The sequence below is a fragment of the Momordica charantia genome (assembly GCF_013281855.1).
Source record: "Momordica charantia cultivar OHB3-1 chromosome 9 unlocalized genomic scaffold, Mcharantia_2.0 BLBB01000009.1, whole genome shotgun sequence".
NCBI lineage: Eukaryota > Viridiplantae > Streptophyta > Magnoliopsida > Cucurbitales > Cucurbitaceae > Momordica > Momordica charantia.
The window spans coordinates 22,656,550-22,665,808 of NW_028275167.1; the positions used below are offsets into that span (position 1 = coordinate 22,656,550).

Sequence of the window (9,259 nt, forward strand, 5' to 3'; positions counted from 1 at the left end):
ACGCTCACGGCCGAGAAAATCACGTTTCAGCCCGAGAATTGACGCTATACTTGAGGGGTAGTTGGGTACATTTACTTCTATTGACAATTGTGAAAAAGCAGATTTGGGTCATTCAAAACAATTTTGAGGGGTAGGGTTATTTGAGCACATTGGAACTTAAGAAGGTCATATGAGTCATTTTCCCAATACATCAGGCCCGATAACGTTTCTACTTCTAGTTTTTCATTTTCAATTTTATTAATAAATTTAAGTATTTTGACAATTATTTAATTGATTTATTTCTATTTCTTAGAATCATTCTCAAAATTGTATTAGATGGTAGGACAACAAAAACATGTTTCTTATTTTTAGCTTTCGTTTCCAATTTATTCCAAAACATAAATAAAAATATTATTTTATCATTTCTTTATTGGGGCATACCCATTTATTTTTTTCTTTAAAAAAAAAAGAAACAAAAGCAATAAATAGGAGAACACCTTTTCTAATTTATTGTTTCATTTCTTGACTTTTTGTTCATATTCCTCTGGGATTTTTGTACATCTGCTCATATTTTTTCAAATCTCTTCTTATTTTGTCCAAATTTATTAAAAACCTGGGGTTGGGAGGAGGTTCTGAATGGATTTGGATTATTTTAAAGAGCATTTTTTTGAGTGATGGATCATAGATTGAAAAACTTACCACTATATATATATATATATATATATATATATATTTTTGGTTGTGTAAATTATGATAAATAACAAAACCCCAATCCTCCATTAAATTCCACCTCCATTTCTATTAATTATCCAAACACAGAAGATATTCACCCTGAAACAAAACCCACAATCCAAACGTCCCCAAAGTAAGTAACCTAATTCAACATAATTCAGGTAGTTTTTATCCCACACCATTATTTATAAGTAGGTTTACATTCATAATATCTCACAACCATGAGTTCTCCAATGCATGATTTCGTAGAACATGCACAAAGAAAACATTTTGCTTACAAGCAATTATTTTAAACATAGAGTTCATACATAACGCATAGTAGAAGTCAATACTCGATCGGTATCAGACCCGACCTCCCATCAGTGGTTTCGGTTTCTCAGTTACCTCCCATAAGGTGCGCATCGATATCTTTGGCGGTGTGTCAGCGAGAAATTGAAGCAAGGAATGTGAATCTCCAATATTTTCATGCAATTTTTCATATTCTATAGTATAGTGAATCACACTTCCCTTGCCCTTTGGAATAGCTTGGAGAGTACACTTGAAGTTTTTATAATTCTTCAATTGGTCTCCTTCTATTTCTTTGAAAGTGATCATATTCTTCTCCTCATCTACTGCTTCAATCAGATGCTTTCCTACTTTAGCTTCTCCATCTACAATTTTAACACTACAAATTAATAGTACGGTTGCCATGATTTATGGGTATCGTTCGTAGATGAGAAATAAATTATAAAAGTTGTAAAATAGTTATTGGAAAGGGTGTGATGCACGAAATAAGAAATGAGAATGAAATGGATTAGGTCACGAGAGGAATGAAAAATTATCTGTTTTTAGAGAGACAGAGTGATTTCGAGTGAGTCCTGATTCTAATCCTACAATCTAGTAAACACCCTCAAAGGTAATTTCATTCTCATTAATTGATTCATATTCCTTTGAACATGGTCCGGTAACGTTCTTGTTTTTCCAACAAAATCAAGTTTTTCTTTATTTTTTCAATAAAAAAATAATAAAGAACAAGAATAGTTTACAACTACAATTATTGTTTTTCTTTGTCAAAAAAGAGGAAAAAAGAAACAAGAAACCCATTCTCGTTTCTTGTTTATGAGATACATTAGATCAACGAATCTAATAAGGTTTATAAGGCCTCGTTTAGTAATCCTTCTATTTCTTGTTTCTTCATTTTTTTTGTAAAGAAAAATGAATTGTATGACCCTAACACATAAATTCAAGTATGATATACAACAAATATTTTTTTTTACGTATGATTTGAAACAAATTGGAAATGGGAACACAAAAAGAGAAAACCTGTTTTAGGTTGTTTCCAAAATTTATAAAAAATTTCCAAAAAAGGGAGAAACAAGATTATTCCCGCTCTAGTGGAGATTACTTGCTTTCTGGATGGGAATTGGTAATACTTGGTCTTGGTCTTGGTCTTTGATGAGGAAGTGGTGACAAGACAAAGAAACAATAGCTAGTTGAAAACTGCTTAGATTTCTTAAGAAAATTGGAAACGAGAAATAAGAAATGAGAACGTTACCAAACAGATCTACGATACCTGAACTACTTCTTTCATAGCCAATTTATTTTGAGAATATTAAGAAAAAGTAAACAGTACGAACAAAATAATTGACGAAAACAAACCGTGAAAGTAGTTCCAGGAGATGATAGAACCCACTTCGCCCCAATTACCCTCATGGAGCTCACAACCTTGTATGTTGCCCCCAGAAACATTGGAAATATGGTGTGGTTCTTGAGGACTAATTCATGGAACTTCCAAGCTGGGGCCTTGATTTCGACATCGACTTCCAATTTTCTACAGAGATCAGACATTGTGTTGCTTTGAAATATAGATTATAACTTCAATCAACAAAGATTAATGTCTTACCAAGCATATAAGTTTTGACACTTATTTATAAGGAGGGTTGTAACATTGAATCAAGACACTTGTTCTTCACAATTTTGAATTATTAGGCATAAATTAGATCATTCAATGGCAGTAAGCCTACAGACTTTTATTGAGTATGTTGTGTCGCGTTTGGTAACGAATTGTTTCTTGTTCTCCGTTTCTAATTTTATTAAGAAATATGAGCATTTGACAACTATTTAGATTTCTTGTTTCTCATTTTTTATAAACATTATGAAAATTGTACAGAAATTTTGTAAACAACAAAAAACAAGTTTAACTTATTTTTTTGTGTTCCCGTTTCTATGAATTTGTTCGAACAGAAATTACCTTGTTTTATCATTCTTGAACAGAGAGGTTGGGAGCTATGCAATTCTATTTCTTTATTGAAAAGAGGAAATAGAAACAAGAAATGAGAACGATACCAAACGGGCCTATAGATGCTAATTTCTTGTTCCTACTAGAATTATTGAAAGCATAGGAAAATAAAGCTTAATTTCTCAATACTATAAAAATGGAAACGTTACCAAATGGGGCGAGAGATTGAACTTTCAACTTCTAGAGAAGGAATATGTCGTGTCTTTACTATTTTTTTTATTCAACCCTGATTTGAATCTCTAACCTAAAAGGTAAAATAATGTATGGACTAGTTGATTGACTATCGCTCTATACTTCATTGGGTTATGAAAGTTTATAGGGTCACTCAATGTATGTATATATGAATATAATTAATTGCTTATAGTCCTTTATTAGTGAAAAAAATACATTAATTTATTTTTTAATATAAATTATAAGAAATTCACGAAAGAAAGTATATATATATCTATATTATACAGATGAAGGTAAAAATTGTCATGCGAACATGTTTTTAACATGGAAATGTTAAAAATGCATGGAAATTTAAGAGATCATCCCCTAGTTCCTTACATGCTTTTGTATGGGTATCTTGAAAAATGATTAACTATTCACGAACTGGAATTACATAACTTAATTTGACTACAACATATCATCGACTAAAAGTTAAATCTTCAAATCTCTACTCTCACATATGGTTGAACTCAAATTAAAAAAAAATCAAAATATTTTATATTCCTACCAAACAAACACTAGAAATCTAAATACTCATTATATAAATCTTGGATTCCAACCAAACAAACTATCACTATTACCAACCACAATGTCAATGCTTAGGGACGTTACTGAATGTGTTCATGATATTTAAAACCATCGAAAAAATATATTCTTGTAATATAGTTTGTAACATATCTAAAAAATTTTATTTGGAATCCTATAATAAAATATGGTAAAACATAATAATTAAATAAATTTTGAGAAGTTATAGAGTTAGAAAAAAAATTCATGAAATGGATGAAAATAATAGAAATCTAGAGTTGATGTGTATAAGCTCAGACATCAACGGACAACTTTGTCACTCGTCTTACCCACATCATTGTTATTAATATTTATCAAGTTCCTTTATTTTTTGTTTACATGCTTTGTAACCCAACAAAGTTGTTGCATAAATAAAATTTCCTGGGAGGAAGATTTTGTAATACTAATTTTCAATTTCATCTCAACAAATAAATCTGGCTTGAATAAGTCATGAGATTTAGGTATAAATTATTCATAGTTGTTTTATACTTGGAACCTATTAGCTTATGCTGTGACTTGTGGATGAATATGATTAACATCCAGCAGCTATAATATAATTTTTAAATGACTTTTAGATATAATAATGTACTTTACATTTATGTTCTTTTAAATAAACCTACCAACTGCCTTATTTTAATGGGTTTGTTTGATGACTTTGGAAAAAAAAAGTTTTATTTTTTTTAAAATTACTTCTTGAAGAATTATTAATTTAGAGCATTGTATGGGAAGAAAAAAAATTAGACATGACAGGCCATGTCTAAAGCATGAATAGACCCAAGGTGTGAACAGATCTAGGGCGTGGCTAGATCCAAGCCCCCAGCCAGGTCCCGACCGACCAAGTCCCGACCGACTAGATTTTTGCACTTTCCAAACCATTTTTTGAACTAGTGTTGTAGGGTGCTCTAATACCTCTCAATCGACTCTTGAACAAAAATCTGTTGTTCGCAGATTTTTTTTTCTTTTAGATGACCAATCGCACCTTATAGATCATTGGTGACGACTCCAGACCCTTATCTCGAAAGAGACCCTTTAGGCGATGACGTAAACCCTATTTGCCATTTTCTTTATTTTCTCTCGTCTCCTAAAGGTTAACACGAACTACAAACGTCGTGCTTGAAAGAAACAAACACTTGTAGAAATTTGGGCTCCAGTGACAGTTAATTAACATAATTCATGACGGGTTTTTTTTTGTCATCTATTAAGGCATCAAGAAAGAGGAAGAAGATGCCAAATTTGAAAAATTGTCATCAATGCATTTACAAGTACAGTTATACTTTGTCACAAATAGATCTTCCATCACAATTAATAAATGTCACAGAAACTCATTTAATTACAGTTTATAACTGTCACTAAAACAATGAAATATTTTATTTTCTTGTCAATAAAACGGTGACGACATTTTATAAATGTCACGAAATATTTTTTAACGACTGTTGATAAACGTCAAGAAAAACGTAACACTGACTATTTATAATTGTCATGAAAACTTTTATAGTGATAGTTTTAACGGTCATGAAAATCTTTATATTCACAATTTTAACTGTCATTAAAACCTTTATATTGACAATTTTAACTATCACGAAAATTATATATATGACAATTGATTAATTGTGACAGTTTTTTTTTGTCACAATTTGTGTTTAATAAAGGTTTGTAATGTCAATAAAAGTTTATATATGACAATTTCATAATAGCCATGAAATACATTTAATAACACTATACACGTTTCAAAAAAATTATCTATATCTGTAAATTATAAAATGTAACAAAGTTGCATATATATGATCAAAGTCTGATCAAATTGTACATTAGGATATTTATACAAATACTATATACTATAAGTCTATGACTACAATAAGAGAATGCCCAACGAACTATATTCACATTACATCAACCTCGTACATGTTGAAAATACGCCGAAAACTCTTCCCTATACATTCTCCTTTCTCAAAATATTGCTCCCGCAAGCTACTCCTTTTCAACAAAATAAAACGAACAATTAAGAAAATATTAATATTAACTCCCACATTATCTTTCTAGCTCCAACATGCATTACGTAATAACACATATAAACACCAAATCTTAATGGCTATCTTTGCTGTAGAATAGCCACACAATTATCAACCTAGATTTTAAACTTTGCATGACACAGATATAAACACTAAGTCTTAATTGGCTATCTTTGCTGCAGGATAGCCACACAATTATCCAATTGAAATAAGTGCAAAGGGAATGAATTCATTTTCATGAAGTTCATGTGCAAAACAGCTATACGCCAGCTCATACTCAAACCTATTAGTCCAGACATAAGAATGTATCAGAGTTGAAAGAAAACAATCTAATTAAAAAATTATATTTAGCAGTGAACACACAAAGTATTAACTATTTACTAAAATTGATGTACTTATAAGTCGAAAATTAGCAAATTTTTATATGCACTTCAGTAGATGAACAAACCAACAGTCTCCATTAAGCATTAAAGGTGGATGAGAAGTAGGCTTAGCTAATAGTCCTAAAATAAGCGAGCACCAAAACATGAAAAATGAACCTATAATTATAAATAACAAAGCACAACTACGTCATGACATTAACTCATTACTTGTTACTTCCTTAGAAAAAACATCCAAAATAAATAGATATTTGGTTAGACAATACTAAAATAAATTTACAAACTAGAACGAACGGAGAAACGACACCGTACATTCCAGTTGATTGTCCATAGCTAGAATAATCATACCTACATAAAATACAGAACAAAGGATCATGAGCCAATTCTGCTGTTGGGTGCAATGTGTACAATATTTCAAGAAATTCACGGTATTATGAAGGTAGTAGAGCAACTTTCCTTGATTTCAGCAGTTACAAATGCTAAAGGGTTTTTTTTTAATTATGAAAAGCCGAGCTTCTATTGAAATGAATGAAAAAAAAAAAACAAAATAGATAAAAAATAGCTTAACCAAGGGGAGCCAAACTAAAAGAATGAGCTTTAAAGCAGCACAATAAAACCTAAAGAGTATACAAAATATGTTCAACTATTTTGAATACTTTTTTCGATCTTGTACAGTTTATGGCTTTGAAAATTGGAGTGCAAACAATTTTTTTTGTAATTACTCAACCTGTACTATTGGATTAGGATTGGAAAGGGTAAACACCTTGTCCCGAGGTCCACTAGGCTGTATTTTACCTTTTTTTGGGCTCTTTGAATTAAAGTCTCCCTTGTTTATTTGAAAAAAAAAAGATAGGAAAGACTACTCTTAAAATCGAGTTCAAGCACATTCTTAATGATGTCATCATGTGATCAGAATAGTGATTTCCAATGTAAACATGATCAAGAGACGTATAATCCTTGTTTAATGACTGCTTCTAAAGTATGTATTTCAACCATAACTATTAGAGCGATAAATGCCTAATTGCATTGAGAAAAATCCACTATTCTCCCATCCAGCCATCCCTATTCCCCCGCTTCCATGGAGAGAAAAACGACGCTAAGACAATCGATTACTCATTTCATTTCTATATGATACTGTCTAAAATTAAAAAATATAATCCATAGAAACGACATGATTTGAAGATGAGATGAAGGACAAAATAAGTTCAAAAGTTGATGAAACAAACCAAAATTTCAACTAAAATAGAATCCATAGAGATGGATATCAAAAGACAGAATTTTAAACTCTAATCCTTGTAGTGGTTAGACTCAAACTAACTTGTACATGACAAAGAGGACGGCAAATGCATCAAGCATGAATGATTTAATCAGATTGCTCTTTTCGAATTTTCACAGCAATAAGAACGCATGTACAAATTAGGCAATTATAATTTTCATGTTTCAATTCAATAATTACCTCACTCGACATCGTACCCCTTCTCTTGAAGCTCCGAAATGACCTCGTTCCTCATCCTCAACCATAGCTTCTAGCCCTCTTGCTCTAGATTTTTGTTCTGTAATATTTCTAATAATTATAAGAATCCTTATCTAAATCAAGCATCCACTTGGACCTATGATAGTTCCAATCATTCCCCCTTTGGCAATGAACACCTCCATATCTTCCTCGTCACCTGGTTGATAATATATCACAAGATTAACTTTAGTTCAACCCATAACCCTAAACGACCTAGGTTCTAGATTAGTTTACAGGACCAACTCCGCTCGACACTCATCTTTGTCCAAAGTTGACGTATCGATCCCCGACCTTCGTACCAAGCCTCGATAACCAACTAGTGACGTATTAGCCTCCTGACCCTGATACTCACCCATTCGCTTCATTACATTTCAAAATCTCACCAAAATCCTACACATATTTCTAAGTTATGACCCATGCATCAAACGTCTCACAAGAATTCATAACTACAACTAGGTATCGAATCCAACAACACAAAGCTAATCAATCATATCCAGTCAGAACCAACTTGTTCATCCCAAAATACTCATATTCATCAATATTCACAAAGGGATAATCGACATACATATTATTGGATAATAAAACACAGAAAGGCCAAGCAATTCATACATATTTAATTGAACTTTTGCTCGCATTGTATCATTTGGTCTATGTACCGGAACGATCAACAAACAATCCCCTCAAGTAAGAAAGTACTTACAAAGGTCATAACACTCCTAAACTTTGCCGAAGGGTTCCTACTAACTCACCACTAATCACTTGGGTTATGGGTGGGTCAGTGTCAAATTTGTTGGGTGTGTTACCTAAACTCGTGGTTTGTATTTATGTAAAACAAATTTATATTTAATAAAGTTATATTCAATAAATTTGTTGTTGAATTCATAGCATTGCATTGTCCAAACTCCAATAACTAAACATCCAAGGTTATTATCATGTAACCGGGAAAATATATCTATTCGGTATATATATGTATATTCGTATAATTTGATATACCTTGATATACTAGGTATATATTTGATATATCCCTGATATACAAGTGGATAATATCTTGGGAATAACCTAAAGGGTCTATAGTATATGGATAAGGCTGGGTACCTTATCTGGTAATATTATGGATACGACCCACTTTGTAAATGTTACAGACAACTCGATCCAGGTCGTTCGTGTGGAGACATGCGAGTGGGGGATCCTACACAAAGAGTTTGTATAAGACCGGATGGTGAAATAACCAATCTTTAGATGTAACACTGTTAACTAACAGATTGCTATTTCTTAGGATGACCAGACAACTCATTCTCAATCTTGAGTGAGTTATAGACTCCTGCCCGTGAGGGCTCTTCCTTTGATCTGTATGGGTGAGAGGCGGCCTGAGTCTCCGACTCAATATTCCTACCATTTTGGGGACGAGACCGAGTGGGGAGCTGGGAACATAATTTCACAAGATGGAATTCACTCTCCCCGACTTTAGGGAGTAGATGAGGTTCTCTTAAATGCTGACGTCGGGACTTGAAACAAGGGGTCCCACCCTCTCATTGGCCTAAGAGGGACTTGGTTATTGGTCGGACCATAACCAGGTTGTTCATTAAAGGAGCAG

The 9,259-nt window shown here is 32.3% G+C and overlaps 1 pseudogene across 1 annotated transcript; it reads right to left on the reverse strand.

Annotated features, from left to right (window-relative positions):
• Positions 1-754: 754 nt before the first annotated feature.
• Positions 755-2,566, reverse strand: LOC148209215 (MLP-like protein 31; annotated as a pseudogene). The gene is made up of 2 exons (XR_015787316.1): positions 2,350-2,566; positions 755-1,361 (listed from the first exon to the last, which is right to left on the reverse strand). The product of XR_015787316.1 is annotated as an MLP-like protein 31 (transcript).
• Between the last annotated feature and the right edge of the window lie 6,693 nt (positions 2,567-9,259).